The 18275-nt window shown below is 35.3% G+C and overlaps 1 long non-coding RNA gene across 1 annotated transcript in view; it reads right to left on the bottom strand.

The window, feature by feature from the left end:
* The window catches only part of LOC109552485 (uncharacterized), a 132672-nt gene that overhangs the window by 92024 nt on the left and 22373 nt on the right, over positions 1–18275 (bottom strand). The window contains exon 3 of the long non-coding RNA XR_002179300.2: positions 57–142. This is a non-coding gene — a long non-coding RNA (uncharacterized lncRNA). The remainder of the gene's footprint in view (positions 1–56; positions 143–18275) is intronic.

Here is an 18275-nt window from a genome sequence, read left to right as displayed (position 1 = left end):
GAAAACTAACAACAAACACAAAGTTCTTAAAAGCAGCAAGCGAAACAACACCTTACCTATAAGGAAACACAATTTGAACGACAGTAGATTTCTCATCTGAAGCCATGCAGGCCGAAGGAAGTTGCATGATGTATTTCATAGGCTGAAAGAAAAAAAAAAACAACTATCAACCTGAATCCTGTATCCAACAAAATATCCTCCAGGAATGAAGAGGAAATCAAGACATTCTCAGATGAAGGACAGACACTAAGAGAATTTGTCCCCAGCTGCCCTTCCCTAAAGAATGGCTTAAGGAAGTTCTCTAAATGAATAGGAAATGATTTTTTTTAAAGAAATCTTGGAACATCAGAAAGAATATGGTAAGGAAAACTATGGATAAATAGAATTTACTTCTCCTTTGGAGTCTTCTAAATTATGTTGGAGGGTGAGAGCAAAATTATTACCCTGTGTGATGTAGTTTTAAATATATGTAAATACCTAAGACAAATATAGTGTGAATGGGGAAGTGTAAAAGGACATAAAGGGAGATAAAGTCTCTATACTTCACTTGAACTGGTAAAATGAAGACACCAATAGTCTGTAATAAGTTATATGTACATAATATAATACCTAGAACAATGACTAAAAAAGCTACACAAAGAGATACACTCAAAATAGCCATACATAAATTAAGATGGAATTCTAAAAATGTTCAAGTAACCCACAAGAAGGCAGGAAATAAGAAATCAGAAGAAATAAAAAAGAGAGAAAGAAAACAAAAAATAAAATTGCAGAATTAATTCCAAAATAGCAATAATTACATTAAAGTTAAATGGTATAAATATACCAATTAAAAAACAGAGACCTTTGTATGGTGACAGATTGTAACTAAACTTATCATGGTGATTATTTTGTAATATACAGAAATATCGAGTCACTATGTTGCGCACCAGGAACTAACATTGTGTTGCAAGTTAGCTATACTTTAAAAACAAACAAACTCATAGAAAAAGAGATCAAATTTGTGGTTACCAGAGGCAGGAGGTGGAGGGAAGGAGAATTGGATGAAGGTGGTCAAGGAGTACAAACTTCCAGTTACATGATAAATAAGTACTAGGGATGCAACATATAACATGATAAATATAATTAGCACTGCTGTGTGTTACATATGTAAGTTGTTAAGAGAGTAAATTCCAAGAGTTCTCATCACAAGGAAAAAAATTTTTTTCTCTTTTATTTTGTATCTATATGAAACAATGGATGTTCACTAAACTTATTTTGGTAATCATTTCATGATGTATGTAAGTCAAATCATTATACTGTACACCTTAAATTTATACAGTGCTGTATGTCAATTATATCTCAATTTAAAAAGACAGGGAAACTGTCAGAGTGAGTTAAGAAACATGACCCAACTATATGCTATTTACAAGAAGCTCATGTTAGCTATAATAACATAATTAGATTGAAAGTAGAAGGATGGAAAAAGTTATATCATACAAACATTAATCAAAAGAAAGCAAGAGTGGCTATATTAATATCAGAATATATATAAAGAAAATATGTATGCTAATATACATTAGCAATATACACATTATATATAATAGACAATTTTATTATTTACATATTATATATTAAATTAAATATATACCAATATATAAATAAATAATAATAATACATATATAGACAGAGTGAAATATAAAATAGATTTCAGATCCAAAAGATTTAACTGAAACAGAGGGTATTATATAATGATAAAAGGGCCAATCCATCAAGATACAGCATTCCTAAATGTGGATGCACCAAACAATAGAGCTGCAAAACATGTGAAGCAAAAACTTATTAAACTAAAAGCAGAAATAGACAAATCTACAATTATAGTTGGAAATTTCAACACCCCTCTCTCAGTGATTGATAGAACAACTAGACAGAAAATCAGCAAGGATATAGAAGAACTCAACAACACCGTCAACCAATCGGATCTAATCAACATCCATAGAACATTCCACCCAACAGCAGGATGCACAATTTCTTCATATACCCGTGGAACATATATCAAGATAGGCCCTATCCCAGGCCATGAAACAAACCTTAACAAATTTAAAAGAACTGAAATCACAGAGTATGTTATCCAACTGCAGTGGAATCAAACTAGAAATAAGTAATAGAACAATAACAAGAAAATCTGCAAACACTTGGAAACTAAGCAACATACTTCTAAACAATTCATGGATCAGAGGGGAAGTTTCAAGGGAAATTTAAAAATATATTGATGTTGAGGGACTTCCCTTGTGGTCCAGTGGTTAAGACTCCGTGCTCCCAGTGCACGGGGCCTGGGTTCGATCTCTGGTCAGGGAACTAGATCCCACATGCCACAAATAAAGATCCTGTATGCTGCAACTAAAAGATCCTGCATGCCGCAACTAAAGATCCTGCATGCCACAGTGAAGATCAAAGATCATGCATGCCATGACTAAGACCCAGCGCAGCCAAATAAATAATAAATATTTTTTAAAAATAAAGAAAGGATTGTTGTAAATATATATATATATGTTGAAATGAATGAAAATGAAAACACAACATATCAAAATCTGTGGGACACAGCTAAAGCAGTGCTGAGAGGGAAATTTTTAGCACTAATTGCATATAATAATGGAAAAGGAAAAGTCTGAAATCAGTAACCCAAGTTCCCACCTCAAGGACCTAGCAAAAGAAGGACAAAATAAATCCAAAGCAAGTAGAAGGAAAGAAATAATAAAGATAAGAGCAGAAAGCAATGAAATGAAAACAAAAAAACAATAGAAAAAAAATCAATGAAACAAAGAGCTGGTTTTTTAGAAAGATCAAAAAAATTGGCAAACCTCTAGTAAGACTGACAAAAAAAGAGAAGACACGTATTATATTACATACCCTACAGACATCAAAAGGATAACAAGGAAATATTATGAACCATTCTACACACAAATTTGTTAATTTAGGTGAAATGAACCAACTCCTCCAAAAACAAAAATTAACACCATTCATCCAATATGAAGTAGATCATTTGAATAACCCTATTACTATAAGGAAACTTCATTGGCAATTAGAAGACTTCAATTTAAAAAAAAAGGAAATCTGCAGGTCCAGATGGTTTCACTAGACTATTCTACCAAACACAAGGAAGAATTAACACCAATTCTACAGAATCTTTTCCAGAAAAAAGAGAAAGGGGCATTGCCCAAATCATATTTCCCTAATACAAAAACTATATATAGTACAAAAAGAGAAAATTATAGGCCAATATTCTTATTACTATAGATGCAAAAATTCTAAAAAATGTTAGCAAATAGAATTCAATAATATACAGAAAGAATTATAGAATTCAATAATATACAGAAAGAATTATACAGTGTGAACAAGCAGAATTTATTCCAGGAATGCAATGCTAACTCAGTATTTGAAAATCAAGCAATGTAATCCTCCGTACAAACAAGTTAAAGAAGAAAAATCACATGATCATATCAATAGATGCAGAAAAAGAATTTGACAAAATCCAACACCCATTCATGAAAAAAAATCTCAGAAAAAATAAGAATATAGGGGGACTTCCTCAACTTGATAAAGAAATCTACAAAAACCCTATGGCTGACATCATACTTAATGGTGAGAAACTAGATGTTTTCCTCCTAAGGTCAGGAACAAGGCAAGGATATCTGCTCTTAACCACTCTTATTCATCATGGTGCTGGAAATTCTAGCCAGTGAAATAAGGCAAAAACGGAAATAAAAGGCAGACAGATAGGAAAGGAGGAAATAAAACTGTCCCTATTTGTAGACACGATTGTCTACATAGAAAATCCCAAGGAATCTACCAAAGAACTCTTAGGACAAATAAATGAGCTCAGCAAAGTTTCAGTATACAAGATAAATACATAGAAATCTACTGAATTTCTATATAATAGTAATGAACACATGGACACCAAAATTCAAATACAATACCATTTACAATCGCTCAAAAAATAATTAAATGATTAGGTATAATTCTAACAAAACACGTACAGGACTTGCATGCTGAAAATTACAAAATGCTGATAAAATAAATCAAAGATCTAAACAAAACTTCATGGATTGGAAGACTCAACATAGTAAAGAAGTCAATTCTCTTCCAAATTGATATACAGATTTAATGCAATTCCTATCAAAATCTAAGCAGGATTTCTTATAGATATAAACAAGATTATTCCATAGGGCTTCCCTGATGGCGCAGTGGTTGAGAGTCCGCCTGCCGATGCAGGGGACACGGGTTCGTGCCCCAGTCCGGGAAGATCCCACATGCCGCGGAGCGGCTGGGCCCGTGAGCCATGGCCGCTGAGCCTGCACGTCCAGAGCCTGTGCTCCGCAACGGGAGAGGCCACGACAGTGAGAGGCCCACGTACCGCAAAAAAAAAAAAAAAAAAGATTATTCCATAAATTATATAGAAAAACAAAGTAACTAGAATAACTAAAACAATTCTGAACAAGAATAAAGTGGGAAGAATCAGTCTACATGATTTCAAAGCTTATTATAAAGCTATAGTAATCAGGACTGTGTGATATTGGTGGAGGGACAGACACATAGATCAGTGAAATGAAATCGAGAACCCAGAATTAGACTCACTCAAATACGCCCAACTGATTTTTGACAAAGGTGCAAAAGCAATCCAATAAAAGAAAGATAGCCTTTTCAACAAATGACACTGGAGCAATTGGTCATCCGTCAGCAAAAATGAAACTCAATCTAAGTCTCATGATTTATACAAATATTAACTCAAAATGGATCAGAGATTTAAATGTAAAACTATAAAACTTTTAGAAAAAACACATAGGAGAAAATCTTTGGGATCTGGAGTAGGCAAAGAGATTTGACACTAAAAGCAGGATTCATAAAAGGAAAAATTGATAAGTTGGGCTTCACCAAAACGAAAAACTTTTGCTCTGTGAAAGATACAATTAAGAACATGAAAAGACAAGCTACAGAATGGGAGAAAATATTTGCAAACCACAATATGCCAAAGGACTAATATTCAGAATGTATTTTTTTTTAAAAAGAACAACTCTGAAAACACACACACACACAAAAAAAAATCCGTTAGAAAAATGGGCAAAAGACATTGAAGAGACATTTCACCAAAGAGGATATACCTATGACAAAGAAGTACATGAAAATATGTTTAAAATCATTAGCCACTAGGGAGATGGAAATCAAAATGGTGAGATATTACTGCTATCAGAAGGGTGAAAATAAAAAATAATGACAACACCCAAATACCAGCAAGGATGTAAAGAAACTATCATTTGGACATTGCTGGTGGGGAAAATGGCACAGCCACTCTGTAAAACACTTTGGTAATTTCTTAAAAAACTAAAATGCAACCATTATATGACTCAGCAGTTGCACTCCTGGGCAACTGCTCTCCAGAGAAATGAAAACTTATGTTCACACAAAAACCTATACAAGAATGTTTATAGCAGTTTTATTCATAATAGTAAAAAACTGGAAATAACCCAGATGTCCTTCAATAGGTGGATAGTTAAACTGTGTTACATTCATACTATGGAATGATACTCAGCAGCAAAATGGAACGAATGTCACCTCACATCCATTAGGATGGCTACTATAAAAAAAAAAACAGAAGTGTTGGTGAGGATGTGGAGAAATTGGAACCATAGTACAATGTTTATGGTATTGTAAAATGGTGCAACCACTATGGAGAACAATATGGAAGTTCCTCAAAAATTTAAAACTAGAACTACCAAATGATCTAGCAATCTCACTTTGGATATATATCCAAAAGAATTGAAAGCAGGGTCTCAAAGAGATATTTTCACACCCACATTCATAGCAGCAGATGGAAGCAACCCAAATGTCCATCGATGGACAAATGAATAAACAAAATGTGATATATACATACAATGGCATATTATTCAGCCTTTAAAAAAAAAAGGAAGGAAATCGTGGCACATGCTACAACATGGAAGAACCTTAAGGACACTATGATAAATAAAATTAGCCAGTTACAAAAGACAAATACTCTATGACTCCACTTATATGAGGTATCTAAAGTAGTCAAATTCACTGAAACAGAAAGTAGGACGGTGGTTAACCGGGGCTTGTAGGGAGGAGGGAATGGGGAGTCGTCGTTTAATGGGTATAGAGTTTCAGTTTTGCAAGACAAAAAGAGTTCTGGAGATTGGTTGCACAATGTGAATGTACTTAACAAGGCTGAACTGTACACATAACACTGGTTAAGGTGGTAAATTTTTGTTATGTATATTTTACCACAATTAAATTTTTTTAAAAAGACTTTCATCATATAACTTTAAACTTGTGTCTCATTTCCAATACCTGCCTACCTAATATACTACAAATCCTTATTTTATATAAACCCAGCAATTATTCTGAACAAAAATACTGCACAATATTGTCCATGTTAAGAAAAAGCATTTTGTTAAATGTATACATTTTAAATATACCACAATTTTTAACCCTTGCTTGGCATTTATTTTCTAATATATCCTGAAGATTAAAACTGGCCTTGTTTCTCCTCTTCAAACACCTTTTTCAACCACCTTTCCCTTTCCCCAAACTATGTTCTAATAACTATGTTCTAATTCTTCACCTGTCTATTGCCCCCATCCTGCTTCTTTGTATAGAATCCTCACCCTAGGGATCCTCAACTCAGGACCCTGTCATTTCTGTCTCCCATCCCTACTCAGCCTGCATTCATCTGATTGAGCCAGAACTGAAGACCAGGGAAGCCACTAGCTGCTTGGACGTGGGGAATTTCCCGTCCTGCTTGTCAGGAACTGGCATGGAATGCTCTAGAACTGGGGTAAGGAGTGCTGAGTTAGAAGGTAGCAAGACTCAGAACAGACTTTTGTATGAGGCTGAAGTCAAAGCTTAGGAACTACCTCCAAAGTGAGGAGGAAAAAGTTGATGATAGAGTTGGCTAAAGCTCTCAGTAAACATTGGTGGGACAGGTCCCTTTGTCTGAAACAGAATCACAGTTACTGTTAGGAAACCACATAGCCCACAAATAAAGGGACAATTGGTTGGGTCAATGCTGTACCCCTAATAAACATGAGTCCTTAGTAGAGGTCAGGATAGATAGAAATGGATTCCAAATATACACTTAGATAACTATTAGCTTTACAAAGCAGAGGCTGGACCAGAGAAGCCTGATCTGAATCCCATCGAAGCATGTCACTCCAAATTGTTCTGCAGCTGGTAGGAAAAGACACAGCCATAGTTTCATGGGTGTCCCTGGCCAATTACATCCAGAACCGGCTCCCCATCTCTTTGTGATCACAAGGCTAGCTTCAAGGGAGTACAACTTGTGCGGTCACACAGGGCCCCCACTCAGAAGGGGCTTGATTTAATGCTACACTACTGCCATCTTGAAATTCTTAATAATTTTATCTTTGAATTTATATTTTGTAAGTGTAGTTCAATGGGACAATAGATCATGCTCATAAGCAGAGTAGGTATGTGGGATAAAGAAAAAAAGCTTTATATTTTAGTACCTTTAACAGCAATTTTTTCCTTGCTTTTGAAAAAAGCATTTTCATTCTGCAATGGGCCTAGCCAATCAGGCAGCCAGTCCTCCATGACCACATTTTCCCTGCAAGACCCATCAACTGCCTCAAATCTGCCAACCAGATTCTCTAGCTCTCCTTCAAGGAACCTGGAACTTTATGGTACTTTGTGCTTTTTTTCCCCTTAAATTCACAAAATATATTTATTAGAGGAAAATTAGAAAATATGTTAATCAAAAAGAAAAATATATAAAAATCATTGCTAATCCCAAGATCCAGAGATAACCACTCTCAATATTTTGGTATATATCCTGTTTATATGCACATGTACTCATTTTTATAAAAACAAATGTTAAGTCACAAGATTTAGTAATCTGCTCTTTTACAATATTAATATATTAAAAACATTTTTATGTCACTAAATATATACGTATTTATTTTCAAAAGGAAATAAATGTCAATTTTTCTAATTATAAAAATAATATTAGCTCATTGGGAGAAAACATCAGGCAACAGAGAAATGTATAAATAAGAGTGAAATTTCTACTTAATCTCACCATCCATAGATAATCACTGCTAACAATTTGCTGCAGATACTTTGAGACTTCCTTCTGTGTGTGTGTGTGTGTGTGTGTGTGTGTGTGTGTGTGTGTGCGCGCGTGTGCACACACGTGTGAGTAAATACACACATATAAGTTTTATATTAAATACACATATTTAAACAAATATGGGATCACACTGTGTATAGTCATATAGTCTCTTTTATTTTCCTATAGAATATGGATATATTTCTATGTGAATATAGATCACTATATACTTTTACATAAATGAGATTATCCTATATATAATACTCTTCATCCTGATTTTATCTCCTAACAATATGACTTAGATGTCTTTCCCATTCCAGTACATACAGACTTCTCTTATTCTTTGTAATGACTGAAGAGTTATTAAACTAAGAGTTGTTAACACTCATTGTGTAGATTTATTATAATGTAACCATTCCTCAGATGATTAAACATTCAGCTTGTTTCCAGTTTTTCAATTTTTAAAACAATACTATGATGAACATTCGGTTACATATATGTGTGTATATGAGTGTGTATGTTTGGACCCATCCAATTATTTCTTCAGAATAAACTACTAGATGTGTAATGGCTGGATTAAAGGATATGAACATAAAATTTACACTTTACAGTTCATATTGAGCAACTATGTGTAGCCTCTTTATTTTTTTCTTCTTTTTCTTCTTTATTTTTTTCTTTCTAAAGTTTCTTTAAACCCCTATCCCTCTGGATGATACAGGAGGCATACAGACATAAACTTGCCAATTAAAGATATCCTTAATTCTTCAAGCTTAAAAAATAATATTTTTCTATTTCAAATAATCTCCTTTGGTTAAATACCCAGACTTTCAAGGTTTCTCTCCCTTCTCCTTCCCAAGATGTCTTCATGGCAATTGAGTGTGGGATCCTGGCCGCTGGCTGTCCTTTGAGTCTCAGCTGGTCCTTTGCTCCATGTTGTCTGTGGGTACCTTCCGAAGCTCATGGCGGTTGGTGCTGATATCTTTACCTAGTCTGGTTTTTGAGACTAATGATGTCTACCTTCTTGGTTCTACCATGTGGCATGAGGTTATTGGCATAGGACATTGGTATGACAGGCATGACTATTGTCCCTACGACTCATCTCTAGAGGTTGGTCACCCACAGCCTCTGCTTGGTGTCATCTCATCCTAGTTTCATTTGGGAAGCAAGTTGGCCCATATCCCAGTAACTTTTCAGAGCCTTCTCCAGGTCCCAGCTATGCCAATCTCAGTGCCATGGGAAACAAGGGAATGCCTTTTTCCTTCTTCCAACTTACTATGCCATCATGCCATTTTAAACTTCTTATCTGGGTAGCATCATAATGGACACAATACTTCTCTAGGGGAATTTACCATTTTCCAGTCTGAACCTGGGGATACAAAGAGCTGTCTCTACTGCTCTAATAATCTCTCAAACTTATTTGGGACCACCCCCTTCTCCTTCCTAGGCAGTCCCCTCTAGGAATCAGAAAGGGCTATATTTTACTTCTTCCTATCTGGACGAGACAAAATGTCCCTTCCTTCTCAAGGTGGCATTTACTCTCTCCATTCCCTAGTAACTTAATGATGGAAAGCTATCAGATTATCAAAAAGGAAACACACTGAGAGGTATTTCAAAACATATCCATGTCACATACGTTTTAAGGCCTTAATACATGTTACCAAATTACCCTACAAAATATAGTACCCATCTAAACTCCAAATAGCAGTATATGAGATGTCCTTTCCCATAATCCTTCAATAGTAGGCACTAAACTTGGCCAACTGTGCAAAATCTTGTTATCCTAATCCTTTAGTTTGCATTTTTTTGAGTATTAGTGAAATTGACAGTTTTTGATGTTTATTTGTTCTTTTGTGAATTTCTCATTCCTGATCTTTGCCCATTATTCTACACATCTTTTTATATTTTTCTTATTGATTCATGAGAGTTCGTTATATAATAAGAATATATATATATATTTTATAATAAGAATATTAACCCAAGTTTGCCATGTCACTTAATTTATGGTACTTTTTACTCTTCAGAATTTTTAAAATTTTTATGAAGTCAAATCTACCTTTTTTTTCCTTTTTTGTTTTCTGTTTTTACCTTCATGCTTAGAAGGACCTTCTACACACTGATTATATGAATACATATCTACATTTTATTCTATACTTTATGTGTTATTGTTTTCATTTAAGTATGTAATATATTTGAAATTTATGTTGGTGCAAGATGTGAGGTAAGGCTCTTTATTTCCCAAATGATTAACAAGTTGTCATAATGTCCTGGTGATCTTTGTAAAGAAGAAAAATATCGTGCTCTTGATTTTCCACAACACTGTGGCTTCAATGTAGTAACTGTAAGTAACCACCATAAACTTTATTTTCTGACATTACAGCAACTCTGAGGAACCTAGGTCTAACCAAAGTTCTAACCTCCTAGGCAAATACTCATCTGAACTTGTGTTAGTGGTAAATAGAAAGGGACCTTCCATATGTATTTAGGAGAGGTAGATTATCTGATAATGCCCTCTGCCTCTGTCATACACCCTGACCATTTTCTAAGACCAATCACTGGGATCCCTCACAACTTTCCGCCCAGAGTTTCACTAGTGTTAGAGAACTCCCTGCATCTTAGCTGTCACCATAGCATTCCTGAGCCAACCCAGAGATGTTTATTTTAGAAAACTTAGAAGCGCAAAGGACAAGTTCTCTTTGGCTGAGACACTTTCAGGATGCTGGACAAAGTATCAGTTATCTTGGAGTGGAAAACCCCCTGAACTGTTATTAAGGACATCAAACAATTACTGGAGTTCCCCCAGTTTTCCACCCCCACCCTAGTAACCTACTAACAGGCCTTCTCAAGAAGAAGGCAGGCTTTTACCTAGTCCCTGGCTGTAGCTCCTCTGCCTTTATCCTTGCCTACCCTACACCAACATGCTCCTAAGTTATTAAAACCAACCGCAGCTCAAGCATCATCACCTCCAGGAAATCTTCCCTGGTACATTCTCCCCAAAGGCTGGATTAAGCGTCTTTCATACATCCTCCTATAATACAGAATATAAAGTTTACCACAGTTTTTCACTCATTGTATTTTAATTATACTTCTGTGTGCCAGTGAACCCATTTGATCGCAGCACTCTCTTAGGGAAGGACTCTGTCTTATCTCTCTGTGTATCCCCAAGGTCTAACAATATGTGGTACACAACAGGCCCTCAGTAAATTCTTGCTGGTTAAATTAACAAATAAATGAACCATGTCCTATCATTTGATTGTTAAACAATCTCCCTGCCCCAATCCAGAAATGAAGTAGTGCCCTGAAGAAGAAAAAATCCGGTACAACCCAGTCATACATACATTTTGAGAAATTTATCAAATTTGGCTAAGGCTGTTTAGCATTGTGTATATATTGCTTCTATATCCAAGTATTTGGCCAAAGGGAAATCTTCATTGAGTGAACTGACTATTCGAATAAAGAATAACCTATATTCTACATAATTTCTTATTGTGATTATCTGTTTAGGTATACATATCTCCCACAAGACTAAGAGCTTCTTAAAGCTCCACACCCAGTACAACACTTGACACGTAGTCAACACTCAATAAATGCTAGTTGAATAATATATAAGACATATATTCATGCTATTTCCTCTACCAAAATTGCCTCTTCTCCCTCTCCTTTTGCACCTGAAAAAATTACACTTGTCCTTCAGGGTTCAGCTCAAATGTCAACCCTTTCTGATTCAGCATAAAGCAGAAATAATCACTTCCTCCTCTGGGCTACCGTAGTTATTATATATGTAGTTCTTGTAGCATCTACTATGTTGTACTGTAGTTAGTTAAATTTAAGAACGATCATCCACTCCTCACGAACTCAAGAGCAGGAACTTTGTGTTATTTACATTTGCATCTCTTTGTACTGTACTTACTGTACCTAAAAATCGAAGGCCCTAAATAACAGTCTGTAAATTAGATTGAAGGGGGTAACAATAAGAATAGAGAGGAGGAGATGTGTGTTATAACAAGGGGTAGAGACCAAATCAAGAGAATTTTCTGAACAAAATAGTGAGAGAAAGGAAAGATGTAGGGAGAAAAATCAAGGATGATTAAGGTTTTGAACCTGAGTGACTAGAATAACTGAGTCATTTAAACCTGAATAACAGAAATAAAGAAATGAATACTAGGCACAGGTTTGGGCAGGTGTGGGCAATTAGGACTTTATTTAATTTTAGACATGCTGAATTCAAGGTTCCAGGAAACATCCAGTCAACATTTAAAACCCAAATCTGAATTTAAGTTGCAAAAGATACAGGCTTAGCATTCATCTATCATTGGAGCTATCAGGATTAAGTAACAAGAAAAAGGTATCCATTTTCCCACATTGGTCTTAGTAAAAAAAGAAAAAGAAGTGAGTGCTAAATACTGGAATTATTTGCTTATGATATGACAGTCTAACTGGAAAAGTATAAAATAGAAGCCAATAAAGTTATAGAAGCCAGGATAAAAGATGAATACACAAAATTCAATTGCTTTCAATATAATGAAAATAACTAATTAGAAAATGGTATTTTAGGACTTCCCTGGTGGCACAATGGTTAAGAATCCACCTGCCAATGCAGGGGACACGGGTTCGATCACTGGTCCGGGAAGATCCCACATGCGTCAGAGCAGCTAAGCCCATGCGCCACAACTACTGAGCCTGCACTCTAGAGCCCACGAGCCACAACTACTGAGCCCACGCAACTAGAGCCCATGCTCCACAACAACAGAAGCCACCGCAATGAGAAGCCCGCACACCGTAACAAAGAGTAGTCCCCACTCGCCGCAACTAGAGAAAGCGTGCGCACAGCAACAAAGGCCCAATACAGCCCCCCAAAAAAATGCAATTTTAAAAACCTATTCATGATAATAGCAAAACTATAAAATGCTTAGAAAAAAATGTGTAAAACCTATATGAAGAAAATCATAAAACTTCACTGATGCACATAAAAGAAAATCTTTAAAAACAGAAAAGTATACCAAGTTCCTGGGTGGGATGATGCAGTATTCTAAATAAAACAATTCTTTTTAAATTAATATATAAATCTAATGCAATCATAATCAAAAACCTAAAGAAATTTTTGGAAATGTTAAAAGTTAATTCTAAAATTCCTCTGTAAGAACATATCCTAGAAATTTTTGAAAAAGAATAATGAAAATGGACTTGTTCTACCAGAAACCAAAATTTACATAAAGGAACAACAATGAATGCAGTCTAGGAGCATATTTATATACATCTGGGGATTCAGTATGTGATAACAGTGGCATTTCAAATCAGTGGGGAAGAAAATGATTATTCCATAAATGAAGCTAGTACAGTTTTCTATTCATTTGGGAAAAAAATCAGAATCTCTACTTTATACCATATACAAAAATAAATTCCAGATGGATTGAAGATCTAAATGTAAAAAAGAAAATATAGAGGAATAGAAGAAAATACAGAAGACTCATGTGACAATATTGAAATAGGAAAAGCTTTCTAAGCAACTCACAAAACACAGAAGCTATAAAGTGAAAAAATGATAGATCTGACTGCATACAAATTTAAAATTGTACAACAAATGACAGCATAAATAAAAATCAACTGTTTTGGTCTTCCCTGGTGGCGCAGTGGTTGGGAGTCCGCCTGCCGATGCAGGGGACGTGGGTTCATGCCCCGGTCCGGGAAGATCCCACATGCCGCGGAGCGGCTGGACCCGTGAGCCATGGCCGCTGAGCCTGCGCGTCCGGAGCCTGTGCTCCACAACGGGAGAGGCCACAACAGTGAGGCCCACGTACCGCAAAAAAAAAAAAAAAAATCAAGTGTTTTTATTTAAACATAATAAGTACAACTGGGATAAAATATACTAACAAATTAAAGGATTAATATACATAAAGAATAAAGAGTTCCCTCAAATCAATAGAAAAAGAGAATCCAAAGGAAAAAATAGGCAAATAGGTAATTCAAAGATAAGAAGTACAAATTTCCAATAAAACATTTTTAATGTTCAGCCTCACTAGTAATCAAAACATGCAAATAAAAACAATGAGATCTTTTCTTTTTACTCAGGTTGGCAAAAAGGAAAACAATCAAATACTTATTAATGCATATCCAATGCTGTGGATAAGGGTGTGGAGAAATGGACTCTCTTAAATCCTATTGGTGAGAGTGATTGTAAATTGCTTCAAGCTTTTCAGAAGGCAAATTGTTATTGTCTATTAAAGCTCTACATTAAAAACTATAAAATGCTAATTATATATTTAAGTATCTATTACAATTTTACAGGTATATACTTCATCATCCAGTAATTGCATAGTGTGCCTTACATACCTTATTTCCTTCTGTCACACCAATCCAAACCTCTCCTTTATGATAATCTATATGTTATTTCTCATACAGCTCTCTTCCTCTTCTAAGATAACCAAATCTCTCACTCTCTTTACCCTCCCTAATTCTTCTACTGTGTCCTCTGGAACTCCATTTGTATCAGTATTAAAGTCTGTCATATCCTCAACCTCTTCCCTAAATGTTCCCTTCACCTTCTTGTTCTCACCAAAACCTCACACTTCCTGAGCACACTGCTTTCCCTGTAGCCCTCTCAAGTGGAGGTTGTATCTCTTCCACACAAGTCACACCACTAGACTTGGACATAAAGTGGCCTCCTGTTGCCCCTCTCCTCACAGCCATTTCTAATTCATTCCTCCTTAAAAATAATTGCTGTCATCTAGCCCCAAGACTGATGACTTTGCCTTCAGTCTTACATCTTGCTCTCTAAAACTACTGCTGTCATTCTTGGTGACTTTGATATTCATGTGGATGATCACCGAACCCCCTCTGGTCAATCAGTTCCTTGACCTCCATCACATCCAATGATATTTTTCTCCAGGCTGCCTCAGCTTCTCACTTCACTGCCATAACCTAAACCTGTAATCACTATCACTGAATCGCCTTTCAATGTAACAGTGGCAATTCAAAGACAATATAGCAATGTCTTCAAAATTGTGATGGAAAATTATTTTCAAACTAAAATTCTATATCCAGCCAAAAATCAAGTGACAGGGTAGATTAAAGACATTTCAAACAGGTAAGATCTCAAATAATGCTCGAGATTCTCATCCCCCATCCCCCAACCCCAACACACACACAAACACACACACGCAATGTTATGCTCTGACCTATTCTTTTTTTGAAATATAGTTGATTCACAATATTGTGTTCGTTTCATATGTACAGTAAAGTGATTCCGTTATACATATATATGCATATATATATTCTTTTTTATTCTTTTCCATTAGAGTTTATTACAAGATATTGAATATATTTCCCTGTGCTATACAGTAAATCCTTGTTGTTTATCTATTTTATATAGGGTAATGTACATATGTTAATCCCATACTCCCAATTTATCCCTAACCCCCCCTTGCCCTTTGGTAACCATAAGTTTGTTTTCTATGTCTGTGAGTCTGTTTCTCTTTTGTAAATAAGTTCATTTGTACTATTTTTTAGATTCCACATATAAGTGATATCATATAATATTTGTCTTTCTCTGTCTGACTTACTTCACTTCATGTGATAATCTCCAGGCCCATCCATGTTGCTGCAAATGGCATTATTTCATTCTTTTTATGGCTGAGTAATATTCCATTGTATATATATATACCACATCTTCTTTATCCATTCATCTGTTGATAGACACTTACGTTGCTTCCATGTCTTGGCTCTTGTCAATAGTGCTGCTATGAACATTGAGGTGCATGTATCTTTTCAAATTAGAGCTTTTGTCTTTTCCAGATATATGCTCAGGAGTGGGATAGCTGGATCATATGGCAACTCTATTTTTAGTTAAGGAACCTCCTTACTGTGTTCCATAGTGGCTGCACCAATTTACATCCCTACCAACAGTGTAGGAAGGTTCCCTTTTCTCCACATCCTCTCCAGCATTTATTATTTATAGACTTTTTAATGATGGCCATTCTGACCAGTGTGAGGTGATACTTCATTATACTTTTGTTTTGCACTTCTCTAAAAATTACAATGTTGAGCATCTTTTCATGTGCCTATTGGCCATCTGTATGTCTTCTTTGGAGAAATGTCTACTTAGGTCGTCTGCCCATTTTTTGATCAGGTTGTTTGTTTTTCTCTTATTGAGTTGTATGAGCCATTTGTATATTTTGGAAATTAATCCCTTGTTGGTCACATCATTTGCAAGTGTTTTCTCCCAGCCATAGGTTGTCTTTTCATTTTGTTCTTGATTGCCTTTGCTGTGCAAAAGCTTATAAGTTTGATTAAGTCCCATTTGTTTATTTTTGCTTTTATTTCTATTGCCTTGGGCTAGTGACTGTCTAAGGAAACATAATCAAAACACTGTTATGATTTATGTCAGAGAATGTTTTGCGTGTGTTCTCTTCTAGGAGTTTTATGGTGTCATGTCTTATATTTAAGTCTTTAAGCCATTTTGAACTTATTTTTGTTTATGGTGCAAGGGAGTGTTCTAACTTCATTGGTTTACATATGGCTGCCCAGCTTTCCCAACACCACTTGCTGAAGAGACTGTCTTTTCTCCATTGTATATTCTTGCCCCCTTTGTTGAAGATTAATTGACCACAGGTGTGTGGGTTTACTTCTGGGCTCTCTATACTGTTCCATTCATCTTTGTCTGTTATTGTGCCAGTACCACACTGTTTTGATTACTGTAGCTTTGTATTATAGTCTCAATGCTTTGACCTATTCTTGAATACTGAAGTTTGGCCATGGTGAGTTTTAAAAATATGGTGCAGCCCATTCCCTCTGGTCATCTTTCTGCAGAAGGTTCAAAACCTGGTCCACACAACAACAGCCTTGCCAAATACCCTGACTGTTCTGAGCCCTGTGTTTCTCAGGACAAGTGGTTTGCTGGTTTCCTGGCTTTCCAAAATATTTTTTAATCAAAAGAAAAAGCCCTGAGTTTAGATTTTTGTCAATTTTCATGACACAAATATTTCCCTTAGGGCCAATTTCAAGCTGCCAACATGAGATCAATTTCCTGAAAATGTAATCATCAGCCAGTAAAAGCTGACTCCAGCACACCACTATGTAACGCAGCAGCACTCACTTTAGGCTTTGCCCAAGAATTCCCACAGAAAGGATTCCTATAAACTCTCAGGAAAGCTGAACACAGGCTATGCCCCAGAGACTTCCTATGAAAGCCTTTATTTAATAATGGCAATATTACTCTTTCCTAATACAGTGAAATTAGTGCTTACTACTCAATTTTTCAAAATTAAACCAAATACATTACACAAAGGTGGTTAATATGTAAGAAAAAAACAAAGAAATGTTTAAAACAAAAGGCAAGATAGTGATTACACCTGGTGGTGAGGGAAGGGTACACAAGTGAGAAGGATCCACACAGGGGCCTTCTAAGGTATTGATGATTTTCCGCTTCTTAAGTCAGATGACATGTATCCAGGTGTTTATTTTATTACTATGCTTATGCTATTTTTAATGTAATATGTATTTAATAGTTTAAAATGTTTAAGTAATAATAAAATAGAATAAAGAAAGAAAAATTATGTGCTAAAATAAAATACAGTAGAATATTTTTACATAATCTTCAACTGGGAGGGCCTTCTTTAGCAAGACTCCAAACCCCAAATTGAAAAGATTGACAAGTTTGATTACATCAAAATATTAAATTTCTGTACAACAAAAGATAACATAAATGAAGTTAAAAGACAAGTAACAGAGTAGGAAGGAAAATTTTCTATTATGTGAGGAAAGGATTAATACTTAGTATATATGAAGGGTCCCTACAAATCAATGAGAAAAAGATAAATAACCCATCAGAAAATTGAGTAAAGAATATCAACAGACAATTCATAGAAAAAAGGCAAATATTAAACATATAAAAAATGTTTGATATCACTAATATTGGGGGAAAAACAAATTAAACAATAATGAAATGCCAATTCTCACCCATCTTGTTGGCAAAGATAAAAAAGATTGATGATACCCAGTGTTGGTGAGGGTGTAGGGAAAGAAAGCCTCTCAAATACTACTCGTGAGAGTGTAAATGAGTACATTCTTCTTAGAGGACAATTTGGTTGTATATCTAACAAAATATTAAATGCATTTTTCAACCCTGCAATTCCTCTTCTAGAGTACTAGTCTTCAGACATAC

The sequence above is a fragment of the Tursiops truncatus genome, chromosome X (genome assembly GCF_011762595.2).
Source record: "Tursiops truncatus isolate mTurTru1 chromosome X, mTurTru1.mat.Y, whole genome shotgun sequence".
Lineage (NCBI taxonomy): Eukaryota > Metazoa > Chordata > Mammalia > Artiodactyla > Delphinidae > Tursiops > Tursiops truncatus.
The sequence above is the reverse complement of the archived record's forward strand: the minus strand, read 5'-3'. Positions and strand labels throughout refer to the sequence as shown.